The 17,213-nt window shown below is 42.8% G+C and overlaps 1 long non-coding RNA gene across 1 annotated transcript in view; it reads right to left on the reverse strand.

Moving 5' to 3' along the window:
- The window catches only part of LOC149450719 (uncharacterized), a 93,154-nt gene extending 79,772 nt beyond the window's left edge, over window positions 1-13,382 (reverse strand). The window contains exon 1 of the long non-coding RNA XR_016315224.1: window positions 13,247-13,382. This is a non-coding gene — a long non-coding RNA (uncharacterized LOC149450719). The remainder of the gene's footprint in view (window positions 1-13,246) is intronic.
- Window positions 13,383-17,213: the final 3,831 nt, after the last annotated feature.

Raw genomic sequence — 17,213 nt, forward strand, 5'->3', positions numbered from 1 at the left:
ATGCCATATCTGGCGCACAAAAATGGCTTTTTTTTCAGTAAATCAACCCCTATGGGTCAGTACCCCTATGGGTCAGTTGACTTATTAAAAAAAAATGCACCCCCAATGTGGCTGGTATCACATCAATAGCTGTTAAAAGAGAGACAGAGTAATTGCACTGAGCCAGTGAATGTTGCCTCTGTTGACTAATCTACAAGTCTCTATGTTTAACAAAACAACAAATTTGGATAAGTAACAGTAATGTATTTAGGTTTCGTGCTGCCCTAGGCAATACAAAAATCAGCCCCCCACCACCATGGAGAGACCCTGACACGGACCAACACCCCCCTCCTACATGAAGAGAGCCTGACATTGACCAACAACACCCCAGCCCTCTCCCTACCCAAGACAGCCTTCCACTACCACCGTCCCCTTACACTGGCAACCCCCCCCCCCCCACCCTGGCAAGAGAGAGAAGACACTCACCTTTGCAGCTCCGGACATCCCCGGAAACAAGAGTCAGGCTCTGCATACACCATCAAGAAGCCTCTCTCAGATTCCACCTGGTCCCCATGCTGTGTGCTTCCCTTCATCCATCCCTTCTTCCAGGGGGCAGCACTGCCCCCCCAAAAAAAATGATGCTACCCCCCGGAAAAGTGCCAACCTAGACAAATGCCTTGTTTGCCGTGTGCTAAATACGCCCCTGATAAGTAAGCATGTAAAATGTGAAAGACATATAAAAACACTGTATACTTTAAAAGTAAGCACTGCAATAAGAGCTCAAAATATCTGCTCACTGAAAATACATTTTTCCTTAAAGCCCAACTCTAGGCATTTTTTTTCCCCGTGCAGTGGGGCTGTGACTACACTGCATGGAATAACTACTTGTTTTCTCAAGGGGTAAACACAGCGCCTATACTTAACTGATCCTTCGATCCTCTGGAAAACAGCACTCCCCCATGTTCAGCGGTGGACTGTCCCTGGTGTCTTCATGTCCAGAGTTGGTCTATGGGCGTGACGATGTCAGGAACAGTCCACTGCACAAGACCACAAAAAATCACTCAATAAAGATAAAGTGAATATTCTGTTGCCCTTTATTTATACAGAAATTAGTTTATATCTATATGTCTGTCTTATATATATTATAATATATATAATATATTTTATATATTATATATATACTATATTGCCTTTACACTCATGAACTTTAATAGCACCCCAATCTTAGTCCGTAGGGTTCAATATTAGGTTGGCCCACCTTTTGCAGCTATAACAGCTTCAACTCTTCTGGGAAGGCTGTCCACAAGGTTTAGGAGTGTGTCTATGGGAAGGTTTGACTATTCTTTCAGAAGCACATTTGTGAGGCCAGGCACTGATGTGGAACGAGAAGGCCTGGCTCGCAGTCTCCACTTTAATTCATCTCAAAGGTGTTCTATCGGGTTGAGGCCAGGACTCTGTGCAGGCCAGTCAAGTTCCTCCACCCCAAACTTGCTCATCCATGTCTTTATGGACCTTGCTTTGTGCACTGCTACGCTGTCATGTTGGAACAGGAAGGCGCCATCCCTAGACTGTTCCCACAAAGTTGGGAGCATGAAATTGTCCAAAATGGCTTATGTCTTATGGTATGCTGACGCCTTAAAAGCTCCCTTCTCTGGAATTAAGGGGCCAAGCCCAACCAATGAAAAACAACCCCACATCATAATCCCCCCATCCACCAAACTTTTCACTTGTCATAATGCCATCAGGGCAAGTACTGTTCTCCTGGCAACTGCCAGACACGTCCATCAGATTGCCAGACAGAGAAGCATGATTTTTCTAGAGTTCAGTGGCGGTGTGCTTTACACCACTGCATCCCATGCTTTGCATTGCATGTGGTGATGTAAGGCTTGGATGCAGCTGCTCAGCCATGGAAACCCATTCCATGAAGCTCTCTATGCACTGTTGTGCTAATCTGAAGGCCACATGAAGTTTGGAGGTCTTTAGCTATTGACTCTGCAGACAGTTGGTGACTTCTGCGCACTATGTGCTTCAGCATGCGATGACCCTGCTCTGTCATTTTACGTGGCCTACCACTTCGTGGCTGAGTTGCTGTTGTTCCCAGTTGCTTCCACTTTGTTATAATACCACTAACAGTTGACCGTGGAATATTTAGTAGCAAGGAAATTTCAGAGATGCATTATTTTGTAGTGTTAGTCAGCAGCATGGTCATGCATTAAAGGGCATTGCCATGTGCTCTGATGTGTTGAAGCACATTTTCAGTGCATTGTTTAAATTAGAATTTGGAGTGGATAGGGTTAACATCCATTGACCAAGGGTTGGTAATATCTGTTGTCTGCGTATCAATACATATGTTTCATGCGTGTTGGTGCACTGCCATAGACTTCTAAGAACCCCCCAATGCACTAAAATGCAAAAAAAAACCCCAAGATATTTTGTATTCTTCAGAATGCACTGTGCTGCAGCACTGAGATGTAACAGACGCACTTTTTATTATGGAAACTTGGACACATGCGTTTTTGCGTGTTGCAATGCAGGTATTAAAACATGACACCAGGGGCGGGCTGACCATTTGGAAACTCAGGCACTGCCCGAGGGCCCGGGGTCCGTAGGGGGCCCCATGAGATGCACCTGGTACCTTTTTTCAAAGGCTTTTTTAAGTTTGGGCAAGGACACAGGGGCCCCATGATCTCCTATTGCCCGGGGGCCCCATGAGTTGTCAGTCCACTCCTGCATGACACTATAAATGGGCCCTTAGGGTCAGAAGATACATTCACATACTTTTTTGCAGCAAATTCACCTCCTGCAGCCCTGCGAGTCCCACACCCAGGAGTGCTCTGTATGCAATTAGCACCTTTACGCTTCATTCCAGCACTTTGGAACAGCAACACAATAGTGTAAAGGCACATACCATCCTGATCTATAGAGAGGCCTGCACACTGCAGGGGGTATTGTAGACAGGGGGCTAGTTAATAAAGCCAACTGACACAGTTAAAGTTTAAATAAGTCCACCTTTTGCAAAAAATAGAAATAATATTAATTAATACCCATATTTCCAGCAAAAAAAAAAAATATGTATTATTTTAGTGCAAATGAGCCTGGAAAGCAATGCAACTATGATCATTGGATGGTTGGTTCAATGTCAGGCCGCATGTACACTCTTCCCCAGCCCTATGTCTGTGACTACCTCTGTTAACTTTCATTTAGAGAACTGGAGGAGGTGTCAATGTGCTACAAGTGTGGTGATTACTGTCCTTGTGTTCCATGGTGAGCTACAAGCATGGTCAGATCTAAGGGGGTGCTGGGGTGGTCTGTGCCCCCCAGATTTAAGTTTCATCCTCACAAAAGCCAATGAACTCGATACTTAGCTCTGTTGAACCCTTACACTGCCCTGATGATCCCTGTGCTCTGCTCTGCTGACCCATGTCCTCCCCACTGTGGACCCAATACCCTGCCTCTCTGACCCCTTTCTTCTGCCCTGATGACCCCATACCAGGGGCGGACTGACCATTTGGAAACTCGGGCACTACCCGAGGGCCCGGGGTCAGTAGGGAGCCCCATGAGATGCCTCTGGTACCTTTTTCATAGGCTTTTTTGAGTTTGGGCAAGGACCAGGGGCCCCATGATCCCCTATTGCCTGGGGGCCCCATGAGTTGTCAGTCCGCCCCTGCCCCATACACTGCCCTTCTGACCCCTCTCCTCCGCCCTGATTACCCCACACCCTGCCTCTCTGACCCCTGTCATCTGCCCTACTGACCCCTTACACGGCCCTCCTGACCCCAGTCCTCCACTTTACAAACTAATAACTAAAGCCCTGCTGACTTCCCATCTTCTGTCCTCTGACATTTTTTACTGCACTCCCCCCACCATCAGGTAGGCTAGAACTGGCCCTGACTATAAGTCTATCTACCAGAATGGACTTGGGACTTGTGGATCATCTATTCACAGGTGTCTGGAGCCATGCACAGCTGCACAAAATTCAAAATTGACAGTTGATGCTGTCGGGGGGGGGGGGGGGGGTGTTGGATGTGGACCAGTTTGGGGATCCACATGCAGCTATTTTACAATGTTACATATTACACACTAAGGCTGGGATCATACCTTTGCATATGGGGAATGAACACAAAATTATGCACTTTTACAACATGCACAGAATTGCACTGCTTTTTAGCAGACATGCGGCGGTACCCTAATTGTTAATGACACCTCCACACATCTGCTGACGCGCACATTTTTGTGCACACTAAACCACATGATGCCGGGGACCATGTGGTTCGGTGCAGCCAGTTTTTGGAAAACAGTCGGGGACTACTTTTTCACTTTTCTCATGCATAGGGTAGCTCATTGAAATGAATGGGCTGCCCTACATGTGACAACGCCTGCAGATGTTAACCTAATCTAAATATGGGAGAGAACGCCTTTCAGCCACCGCAAGCTTTTTATTTCATTTTTAGATGCAGGAAGGACACCTACCATTATGAAGCCAATTGAGTTTCGCTCCACCTGCTGCATTTCCTCACTGAGAATGAAATATGAGTTTTGAATAAACCAACTTTTTTATTACTGGTGTAGATGCTGGGGGAAAAAAATCAGTGGTAACCTCAAAGCAGAAAACAACATGGGAACAGAGCAAGGATAGCCTGGGGAGTCAGCTTCAGATTTCAAAGTTCCAGGCAATGAAGATACATGGGCAGCACTGCTCAGCCTGCACACTGTGTCCAGTAGATGGCAGTGTAGATCACTCCTAGAACATTGGGGTTAGTTTACTACAAGGTAACTGGAGAAAATAATTTGGTCTCCCTAAATCCTGGCATGAAATGAATTGCATCCCTAACAAGGGGAGAATTTATTGTTAGTGTATTGGAGGTGGGAACACTCTATAAGACATATCTTTCTTTGCTTAAAACACTCAATAAAGATAAAGTGAATATTCTGTTATTCTGTTGCCTATATTTATAATTTATACAGAAATGATTTTATATCTATATCAATGTCTGTATATATATATATATATATATATACTGCCAAAAGAATTGGGACTCCTGCCTTTATACGCATATGAACTTTGATGGTATCCCAGTCTTAGTCCGTAGAGTTCAATATTGAGTTGGCCCACCCTTTGCAGCTACAACAGCTTCACCTCTTCTGGGAAGGCTGTCCAGAAATTTTAGGAGTGTGTCTATGGAAATGTTTAACCATTCTTCCAGAAGCGGATTTGTGAGGTCAGGCACTGATGTCGGACGAGAAGGCCTGGCTCGCAGTCTCCACTCTAATTCATCCCAAAGGTGTTCTATCGGGTTGAGGTCAGAACTCTGTGCAGGCCAGTCAAGTTCCTCCACCCCAAACTCGCTCCGCCATGTCTTTATGGACCTTGCTTTGTGCACTGGTGTGCAGTCATGTTGGAACAGGAAGGAGCCATCCCCAAACTGTTCCCACAAAATTGAGAGCATGAAATTGTCCAAAATGTCTTGGTATGCTGACACCTTAAGAGTTTCCTTCACTGGAACTAAGGGGTCAAGCCCAACCCTTGAAAAACAACCCCACACCATAATCCCCCTCTACCAAACTTTACACTTGGCACAATGCAGTCAGGCAAGTACCATTCTCCTGGCATCCATAAAAACCCAGACATGTCCATCAGATTGCGAGACAGAGAAGTATGATTCGTCACTCCAGAGAACCAGTGGCAACATGCTTTACACCACTGCCTCTGACGCTTTGCATTGCACTTGGTGATGTAAGGCTTGGATGCAGCTGCTCGGCCATGGAAACCCATTCCATGAAGCTCTCTATGCACTGTTGTGCTAAACTGAAGGCCACATGAAGTTTGGAGGACTCTGCAGACAGTTGGTGACTTCTGCGCACTTCAGCATGAGCTGACCCCGCTCGTTATTTTACGTGGCCTACCACTTCATGGCTGAGTTGCTGTTGTCCCCAATTGCTTCCACTTTGTTATAATACCACTAACAGTTGACCATGGAATATTTAGTAGCAAGGAAATTTCATGGATGGACTTATTGCACAGGTGACAACCTATCACGGTACCACGCTTGAATTCACTGAGCTCCTGAGAGCGACCCATTCTTTTACAAATGTTTGTAGAAGCAGTCTGCATGCCTAGGTGCTTGAGTTTATGGACCTGTGGCAATGGAGGTGATTGGAGCACCTGAATCTAATGATTTGGAGGGCTGGCCCAATACTTTTGGCAATATAGTGTATGTGTGTGCATAGAGGTATTATTTTGTAGCGTTAGGCAGCAGCATGGTCATGCATTAGAGGGGATTGCCATGTGCTCTGACGTGTTGAAGCACATTTTCAATGCATTTTTTTAATTAGAATTTGGAGTGGATAGGGTTAACATCCATTGACCAAGGGTTGGTAATATCTGTTGTCTGTGGATGAATACATATGTTTCATGCATTTTGGTGCACTGCCATAGACTTCGAAGGACATCCCAATGCACTAAAATGCAAAAAAAAATAAAATATAATAGATAGATAGATAGATAGATAGATAGATAGATAGATAGATAGATAGATAGATAGATAGATTTTTTTTTACTGCAAGTTTATTTAAAGTCCAATAAAATAGGTTCTGGATAGTCTGGAGAAGAATCAGAACTTTCCTCTTAGATTGTAAGCTCTAATGAGCAGGGCCCTCTGTTTCCTCTTGTACAAAATTGTATTGTAAGTGTAATGTCTACCTTCATTTTGTAAAACGATGTGCAAGCTGTTGGCGCTATATAAATCCTGTATAATAATGATAATAACAAATGTTTTTTAGATTTTTATTGCGGTCTCTGTCCCCAGGGGGGAAATTTGTCCTTATTTCCTGTCCTTGTGATCCGACAGAAATCTCCCAAACAAGGGATCTAAACCTTTTCCACTCTATCCAAATCTAACGAAAAAAAACTAAAATTGGTTGATATTTAATAAATTAGGATCTTATGATGGTAAAGGAATAATACGAAGAATAGCATATGGGCTAATCTTTACACAATAAAGTCTGTGAATGTCCACTTCAATCACATAAATGGCCACATAACAATGTTATTATTATTATTTCAGGTTCTTATATAGCGCCATCAATTTACACAGCGCTTTACATGTATATTGTACATTCACATCAGTCCCTAATCCTCAAGGGGTGTACAATCTAAGGTCCCTAACTCACATTTGTACATACACATACCAGGGCCAATTTAGACTGGAGCCAATTAACCTACCAGCATGTCTTTGGAGTGTGGGGGGAAACCCACGCAGGCACAGGGAGAACATGCAAACTCCAGGCAGGTGGTGCCGTGGTTGAGATTCAAACCAACGGCCTTATTGCTGCCAGGTGGACGTGCTAAACATTTAGCCACTGTGCTGCCCATGTTATGATGTTATGATAACTTTATACCAATGCAACGTCACAAAAACAACCACCCTGTTCCTAAAAGCTACGTATGGCTGTGGTGTCACCATACCTCTACTTTAAAACTCAGAGATGTGAAATTTAGATCTCCATCCATACCCTCAATACCATGGTTGGAGGAATCTCTGCCAGCCAGGGGTGGACTGACCATTTGGAAACCCGGGCACTGCCCGAGGTCAGTAGGGGGCCCCATGAGATGCCCCTGGTACCTTTTTCATAGGCTTTTTTGAGTTTGGGCAAGGACACAGGGGCCCATGATCCCCTATTGCCCAGGGGCCCCATGAGTTGTCAGTCCGCCCCTGCTGCCAGCTAATGTATTCAGCAGCCATGGCTGCCTGAATACCAGAACTGTGATTGCTTCTGATAGGACTCTGATAGTCACTGTGATAGTCACTGTTTGTCTATGATATGACACACACTCGGGGGTCACCTCAGGCTCAGCGGTAAGTCCAACGCAATCCAGATTCCTAATTGCACTCTCCAGAAGGCTCCACCTTGTGAGGCTCCCAAAAAACGAGCCAGGGGGCAAAATAGTGCTAATAGTGTAGTATGTTTTATTAATACAGAGAAGATCCAGATAAACAATAATGGAATTCACATGAAGTATCACATGGCCACCAGGCCTTCCTCACAGGCTCAATGGTGGCTTAAGGCGTCAAACTGATGGATTCCCCTGACATATTTTGTGCAACCAGCACGTTTTCACCCCTTGTTTTTTGCGAGCCTCACAAGGTGGAGCCTTTTGGAGAGTGCAATTAGGAATCTGGATTGCGTTGGACTTACCGGTGAGCCTGAGGTGACCCCCGAGTGTGTGTCATATCATTCCTGAGTGTCTACCATAGTGCCGGATGTCATCATAACCGCTGACCAGACCTAGATCATGCTACGGATATGCTATACATATAATGCCCTGATTACGGTATATGTACTTCTGGTAAGTGCATTATTGGGCCAGATTTTTACACCAGCAAGTTGAAGTCACGGAACACCGAGCATTATTTGTTCTATCCAGTTTTATTGACTTATCACCATTGTCACTTTTGGAACAACATCTGTATTAGCAGCAGTTGCTATAACGTGGACATTATCACGCCGCTTTGGCACCTTCTATAGTGATCACATTTGTTCACATACATTAGAGTTTTATGAGCCATACTGGTTTATCATTTTCCTAGCGCTGCATATTTATTTTATGACTTGTTACTGAGGTGTTGAGGATTGCCTTTTTATGCTAGCTGCTCCCTATTACACTTTCAGGTTGCGCTCACTTATCTATTTGACATAATGTTCCTTCCGAGTCCTATTTAAACCCAGACTACGTATTTTGATGACGAAATGCATAGGGTGGAGCCACGCCATGTGACGTCCTCCAAAAGGACAGCGGCCATCTTGTTGGTTTGAAACATACTATTCTGTTATTCTGTTTTTGATGATGCCTTTGTAAGTGCAGTTTTAATAAATCTCCTGGTTGAACTTTTCTACTATGATTTGGCATTTTTTCTTTATATGGTGTTGTGTCACCCGATGGAAAATTTGCTACTCAGAGTATCTATAATCTGGAGACGTGTCTGTGATCATATAGGAGGCAGTCTGCACTGAGGATCTCGTGCTGTATCAGTTGGATATACTCTACTGCATGTTTCGGCCGATCCTTTGGGCGGTCAAACCTTCTGGTAAGAGGCCAGTTTTTTTGGGTGGAAGGTGATGGTCTTCTTTCTGGATTGGGCTTTTTTCTTCATGCAGCAGCATATGGACTTTGCTGCCACTTATGTGCAGTTTTTTTTTTTTTTGCTATACCATTAAGATGCATGTATACATAGCACTGCAATTTGTTTGTTAATAGTGAGGTTTCTAAAGCTGTTTGAGCCTCCGCTGGGAAATTTCCGCTTCCTCTTTGTCTTGGTGACCATTGTCACTGGTTCTGGAAGTGAGGAAAAATCCAAAGTTTTGAGTCAACACTGGAACAGAAGTAGTGGACCTCTTCCAATGAGGACATAACTGTCTAAGACAGACATTCCCTCACCTTGGAAAGATACATCTCGCTTCCTGTTGCATCTACAGGACAGGAAGTGAATTGAAATCTCCCTGAGGGGCACAAACAGCAAAAAATAACCTGACAGGAGTTATAACCATTCCCTACTCTATCCAAAATTTAAAAAAAAAAAGTTTTGTATATACATATATGGTACCATGTCATTTAGAAAGGCTACAGGCAGATGTACCTGCTAGAGTGATGTGCATAAGATATCAGTAAGTACCCACCATAAAAGTTGGCCAACACATGACAGCATCATGGGAGTGATAATATTTTTCTTTCCTTTCCACTAATAAAGATTACTGTTTTGCATTTTGCTTAAATAGTTTTTTTTTAATGGGCATTTGTGACATCCAAAGTAAATCAGTATTATGTTCTAAGAAGGTTCAGAAATCTCAAATTACTTGCAATAAATGTTCCTTTAATGGGAAGTCTCCCCATCAACACAAAGGATGAGTTGGGTGCAAACTAATATATGAAAAGGGTTAAACGTCTACATATGGGCAGCACAGTGGTTAAATGGTTAGCACTTCTGCCTGGCAGTACAAGGGTCGTTGGTTCAAATCCCAACCAAGGCACCACCTGTCTGGAGTTTGCATGCTCTCTCTGTGCCTGCGTGGGTTTCCTCCAGGTACTCTGGTTTCCTCCACACTCCAAAGACATGCTGGTAGGTTAATTGGATCCTGTCTAAACTGACCCTAGTGTGTGAATGAATGTGAGTTAGGGATCTTAGATTGTACGCTCCTTGAGGGTTAGGGACTGATGTGAATGCATGACATATATGTAAAGCGCTGCGTAAATTGACGGTGCTATATAAGTACCTCAAATAAATAAATAATAATTGCAGTGAATTGAGTCATCCAAGTGTTAATAAGGAAAATTCTTTTTTTTTTTAATTCCCTTACATCATTGGCTAATAATGTGAACACATCTTCACTGTGCTCAATAAGCTTTCTAGTCCTTTAGCAAATCAGCTGCATTGAGTAAATCAAGTGGAAGATCTGAGTCCTCAGTCTCTGAAGGTGTGATAATCTGTGTATTAGTTCATCTCCCAAACTACCAAGTAGTCTCCAGATTCCAATAGCTCCTCAGTGCCTGATGTGTCCTGTGCAGAGTTCCCCTTTAATAATGGGAGTAGGAGGGAGGAAACATGACATCCACATTGCACAGACTCCCAGCCCTACAATCACATGCCATGCTTCACTTACCCCCGACCAGGCAGGGAACTCTCTGCTGAGATGTACATAGGGAATGATAGAAAATTCATCATCATTTGGGGAGGCACCTGCAAGCCATTACCCCCATCACCCGATCACAGGGAGCCATCAGAGCCCTGCTAATAAATCTCACTTATGTGTACAGTCCGCACATTGCTCCATGACATGTCCCAGCATTGGGTGGGACACTACACACGTGTGCGATCATCTGCCGAGGAGTGGCATGTGCCAATCAGATCGGACCGACACCTACATATCATCCATCTACTAATACTAGGAACAGGTCTACATGGCAAGAGGGGGACACACATTCACCAATTTATATTTAAAACACACTGAGGAAGATTTACTAAAGGAGTTCAGAATCTGCACTCAATCAATGGAGTGCATATGTACATCTATCATCCATTCATTGGCACAGCGAAGTCTGGCTGTTATTTCACCTGCATGATTGCTGAAAGTGATCACAGCTATAGAGTTCATTCTCATCTCCTTTAGTAACTCCACCCAATTCTCTCTGCTCATGTATTTGGTAATGTATGGTAACAGCAGGACAATGACATATACATACCGATTTATCTATCTATCCATCTATGTGTTATTTATGTGTGTATCTTTTATTTATAAATGTATCTTTCATCCATCTATTTAACTATATGTCTCTCTGACTACTTACTATGTATGACTGTGTATATATGGTTCTGTATTTTATCTATAGCTTTCATTTATCCATGTAACTAGCAATCTATCTATGTGTGTGCGTGTTTCTCCCTCTCTCTCTGTGTATATATTATATATATATATATATATATATATATATATATATATATATATATATATATATTTATTTATTTATTTATTTATATTTGTGTCTGTCTAATGTACTGTTTGTATATTTCAAGTATCTCTGTAATTCACTATCTACATATTATCTATGTACCTGTCTATCTCTCTATGTATCTGTCTATCTCTATCTATCAATCTGTCTATCTAGCTATCTATTATGTACGTATATATGTAAGTATCTAATCATCTATCAATGTATCTAATTTTTATGAATCTATCTTTCATGTATGTAATGTATTTATGATCTATCTATCTATCTATCTATCTATCTATCTATCTATCTATCTATCTTTCATGTATGCATGTGTGTATTTACCTATGTTATATCTATATCTATCCATATTATATCTATCTTTCTATCTATCTATCTATCTATTTAACTATCTATGTTTTATATACATATGTATGTATGTAAGTATCTAATTATCTATCAATGTATCTATCTTTTGTTAATCTATTTTTCATGTATTTATTAATGTATATAGGTATGTATGTAGCTACTTATGATCTATCTATCTATCTATCTATCTATCTATCTATCTATCTATCTATATATATATATCATGTATGTATATGTATTTACCTATGTTATATGTTATATATATATATATATGTATATATTATATATATACATGTGTATATTTACCTATGTTATATCTATATGTATCTATCTATCGATCTATCTGTGTTATATCTATCTAGCTATTATCTCTATCTATCTATCTATCTATCTATCTATCTATCTATCTATCTATATATCATGTATGTATATGTATTTACCTATAATATATCTATCTATCTATCTATCTATCTGTGTTTTATCTATCTAGCTATTATCTATCTGTCATGAATGTATATATGTATGTTCTATCTATCTATCTATCTATCTATCTATCTATCTATCTATCTATCTATCTATCTATCTACTATCTTTATCTATGTGCCTTTGTACCTATGCACTCTTCCCGTTGCATACAGTAAGAAAGTGTACTGTTTATGTGTGTATAGATATAGTATATATGGAAATATATTGTATTTTTCTGATGGTAGTGTCTATGATAATACAATACAGTATATCATATAGTGGTTGATTGAATGAAGAAGTAATTTTCACTGCAACCTGTGTACTATCACTTTGTTTAAATTCCCCTATTAGGGTTTGAAAATCAGTCAATCAATCTTTTATCTATCTATCTATCTATCTATCTATCTATCTATCTATCTATCTATCTATCTATCTATCTATCTATCTATCTATCTATCCAGTATATGTATATATACACATATATAATGTGGGGACACACAGAAATAAATGTATAGACATGGGGAGGGAGGTATAACAGACCCCTTGCATGTGTCGGGATATATCTATACATAATGGGGTGTGATGTGCGGACGGTGCGGACGGTTGTTGCTGTCGGTCTCCCGGTCCTTGTACCCCTCGCTGTGTTATTCGGTAACACTTTCTGGGTGGACGCAGTTTTAAAGACAAAACAAGTTATAAAACATCCTCCGACAACGTTGTTCTAAAGTCACCTAAAATATTTACTAGGTACATTCTGGCATAATAAAGCGGAGGGCAGGCGGCCGTGTGCGGGGAGGATGAATAATGGATATGGGATGGATGTGTCCTCTGCGGGGGCTCCGCTCCGGGTCCGGCCAGCAATGAGGGACTTCATGCAGAAACTGAGCACGCCCGAACCCCCCCCCCCCCCCCCCAACCAATCACCCCATCCCCCACCATCGCTCTACTTACATGATCCGGGGATCTTCTCTTCCATCCCACCCATCATCCACCGACTATACAGACACCCAGACATTCACCCTGAGCGAAATGTCAGCTTTCTCCTAGGAGAATGACACCAGAGGAGCAAAATCAACCCAAACCAGAAGATTCATCTACACCCTGTAAGAGGGGGAGGGGGGGACCGCACTGACTGACATCTTTACACAACGTGTAAAAAACCAGCCGAGTGTGTAACACGGAATGTCAAAAGCGATTGGTTTTCTGCTACACTGGACACCCAGTTCAATAGATGAGCCATACAGGAGGCTGAGCCTGACAATGACTAGACTGCTGTGTACAGCGCTGAGTATGGAGGGGGCACTGGGCCTGCCTGGGGCACCTGCAGACACAACAATTTAGGGGGGGGGCATGGACTGAAGGGAATATTATATATATATATATATATATATATATATATATATATATATATATCTACTGAGCCATGGGGTACCAGGAAACACAACAATTGGGGGGTCATGGACTGAAGCAGAATATTATATATTTACAGTATATACAGTACATACATACATATATATATATATATATACATATATATACACTGAACCATTGAGCCATGGAGTACCATGGACTGAAGGGGCATACAATATATATATACTGAGCCATGAGGGGTGTTTAGGGCATGGAAAAGAAAGAGAGAGAGAGAGAGAGAGAGAGAGAGAGAGAGAGAGAGGGGGGGGGGGTACCAGGAAACACAACAATTGGGGGGGGGGGGCATGGCCTGAAGAGGAATATTATATATATACAATATATACAGTATACATATATATATACTGAACCGCTGAGCCATGGAGTACCGGGAGCGACAATAATTAGGGGGGGGGGGGTAGGGCATGGACTGAAGGGGCATATTATATATACATATATAGAGAGAGAGAGATTGAGACTGAACCATGGGGCATCTGAATCCACTAAGTCCATAGTGATGGGTCTGACACAATAAAAGAGGAAGGGCTTTACATACATGCATACACACACAGAGTATGACAACACATCTTTCAAACATGATCAATACTGCATCATGTACAGTATTTTATAGCACTGCAATGCTCCTACACATAGTACACATTCTATGCGTCATATACTTGTGAGGAGGAAGTATGCAGGTACAGAAGAGTGAATATACACATATACATTGTAGATGGCAGATCAGCCTCTGGAGTCCATGCATTGTAGACTGGTTCCTAGCTGTCATGCTGTTGGATGTAGCTGTGCCATGTAGGAGAGGTCTCTCTTTGTAGATAAAAGGGAGAGCAGGCTGCTGAAATGAGACATGATGGACATGGGAAGGGGGCAGGAAGTTCTTAGAAAGTAGGGCAGTCTGGGGTCACTGTGCCAGGCTCAATTGTTCATGGCCTTTTCTAACTACAAGAGCCCACCAGTGCTCCTGCAACTGTGTTCATACCCAAACCTCTAGCAGCAGCCATGATGTACCCAATGCAATTACCTATAGAAACCAGTGACATCAATGATTGATGATTAGTTGCTCTAGGCTACTACCATTTGCACTGTGCTCTTTGCCTTGTTGTTACACAAGTAATTTGCACACCAAGATGTTTGACATCTTTTGCATCCAATCACCAATTATTCCCTTTGCAGTGTAGAAAAGGGGGTTAAGCTTTCATTGTGTATGTACCATATTCAACCATTAGCCAAATCAGGAAGAAATTGTATTGTAATGGATAACATCAGTGGATAGGTCAGGATGGCATGGCCTTCTAGGTGGGCAATTGTCTGGTGCATGGCCACCTCTTGGCCACCCAAACTCTGAGTCCTCTAACCAGAGCTGGATCATTCACAAGGCACCCTGTGGAGGAGCTTAGGTCCAAATCCAGGGGACCCAGCTACAATTTGTAATGTTCCTGCAGTAAACCAAAGGGATAGTGCAAAAGGTCAGAGCTGTGTAGCTACCTGTCACTTCCCAAGGAAGGATACACAAATGCACTACACTGCAATCCAAATGTATTTGTGAAATTTGGGAAATGTATGTGTTAGGCTGTTTTTGGCCACAGATGAACACATAGCTGTAGTAAAGTTTAGCGTTCATCTACATCACCCCACACATTACAATCTGACTGCACAATCTCCTTTAGATCTACCAACAACTATGTAGTTCAAGGGATTGCCTGAAGAAATATAAATCGATTAGATAGGTCCAATACAATCAATTGGTAAGTCCTCATATTAGAGTTTTTGAAACTCTTAAGCCCACCATACACGTTGCAATCTGTAGTATCTCCTTTAGATCTACCAAAAATTATGTAGTATAAGGACCCGCCTGACTGGATATAAATTGATGGGATAGATGAGGTAGGTCCTCATATTACATAGATTTGGTAAATCTAAAAATAAATGTACAAAGAATGTATAGTCAGAATGTAATATGTATGGCTACCGTTAGGGCCTGTTTGCACCGTATGTGTTGGGTTGCACTGGGCAGCCTTGACCAAGGCAGCCACAATGCATAGACAAAGCAATTTACCTTGAGTTCTAACTTATATGAAACATCAGCACTGCTTCCTTCACAAGACATACCAGGAACTGCCATAGAAAGCAGCCGCTGGGGTGAGTGAGCCCTAAAGGAGATTGTACAAAGGTTGGGTAATGTGTAGGTTGTAGGGGCATTTCTAGGACCCTAATACACCAGGGGCACTTCTGGGCATGCAGATTCAAATATTGAGGGGCTGGCAAGATACCATGATAACCACTTTGGGCCAAATCTAAATCTAATCTTTTTAACTGAACAAAAATGAATTAGTCCAAAAACTGCAATGTCACTACTGGTAAAAAAATATAATGTTCCAAAATGGTATAACGCATAAAATGTATTTCATCTCTTTATTTCAAAGGGCACCTGTAGCACTCAGCAGAAGACATGGGGCATTTTCCCTGGTTGGCAGGGTCTAGCATTGCACCTAGTGCAGTGATCTTAAAGTGACACTAAATTATATTCTTCAAATACAATCCACTGTTTATGGCCTTGTAATCTTTTTTTCATTAAATTATTGCTTACTGTTTTCTGCCTCCTTGTAACCAGGGCCGGTGCTAGACTTTTGTGTGCCCCAGACAAGACCAGCTACTTGCGCCCTACTGTCACGGACGGACTATATCTGTGGCTGGCAGTGGCGGAGTGACAGTTGCAGTGAGTGGAGGGCGATGGATCTACACTCTGACAGATCCCAGGCTGGAATTCCCCAGGCAACGGGGGGGGGGGGGGGGGGGGGATAAAACTATGTGACAACAGGCAGCCCAGCCCCCACACACCTGAACTGAGCAATCTCACACAGTGACAGATCCAACACAACACATCACCACTAACACTGACACAGATCAGCGGGCCCAGCAGGCACTACAAGAGCAGGCTGTGGGATTGTGATGATATCATCATTCACTGACACATCGCACATGTGATGGATGGGCGGCCGGCTGGCCGACCAGGTCACACTCACACAGATATGAGACATCAGAGTCAGACATTTTCTTCCTCACAGGCACAGCTCCACCTCCGCTGATGAATGGGAAGAGAAGTGCTGGAACTCCAAAGTGATCAGCAGCCCCCAGCTGGCTTGTAGTAAGGGACTGAGTCTGGGAGGAACACTGGAAGGAGCAGCAGCTCAGCTGCTACACTGGCCCTAGACAACTGGCATCTCCTCTGTCCTTTCTTCCTCCCCTTTGCTGCCCCTCCCTTCAGCTGGAGGATCATTCATGACATGGTGGCATTCCACACAGAGACAGTGCTGGCCTGTGCTGCGCCCATGCATCCCTAGGTGGCAGTGCGCCCTAGGCCACCACCTAGTTTGCCTAGTGCAGGGGTCTTCAAACTTTCTAAACAATGGGCCAGTTTGCTGTCCTTCAAACTTTAGGGTGGCCGAACTGTGACCAGTGGGAGAAGAAAATGTCCTGGCTATGTTTCTGCATA

The sequence above is a fragment of the Staurois parvus genome, unplaced genomic scaffold (genome assembly GCF_062004578.1).
Source record: "Staurois parvus isolate SC_StPar_1 unplaced genomic scaffold, SC_StPar_1.0 ptg000564l, whole genome shotgun sequence".
NCBI lineage: Eukaryota > Metazoa > Chordata > Amphibia > Anura > Ranidae > Staurois > Staurois parvus.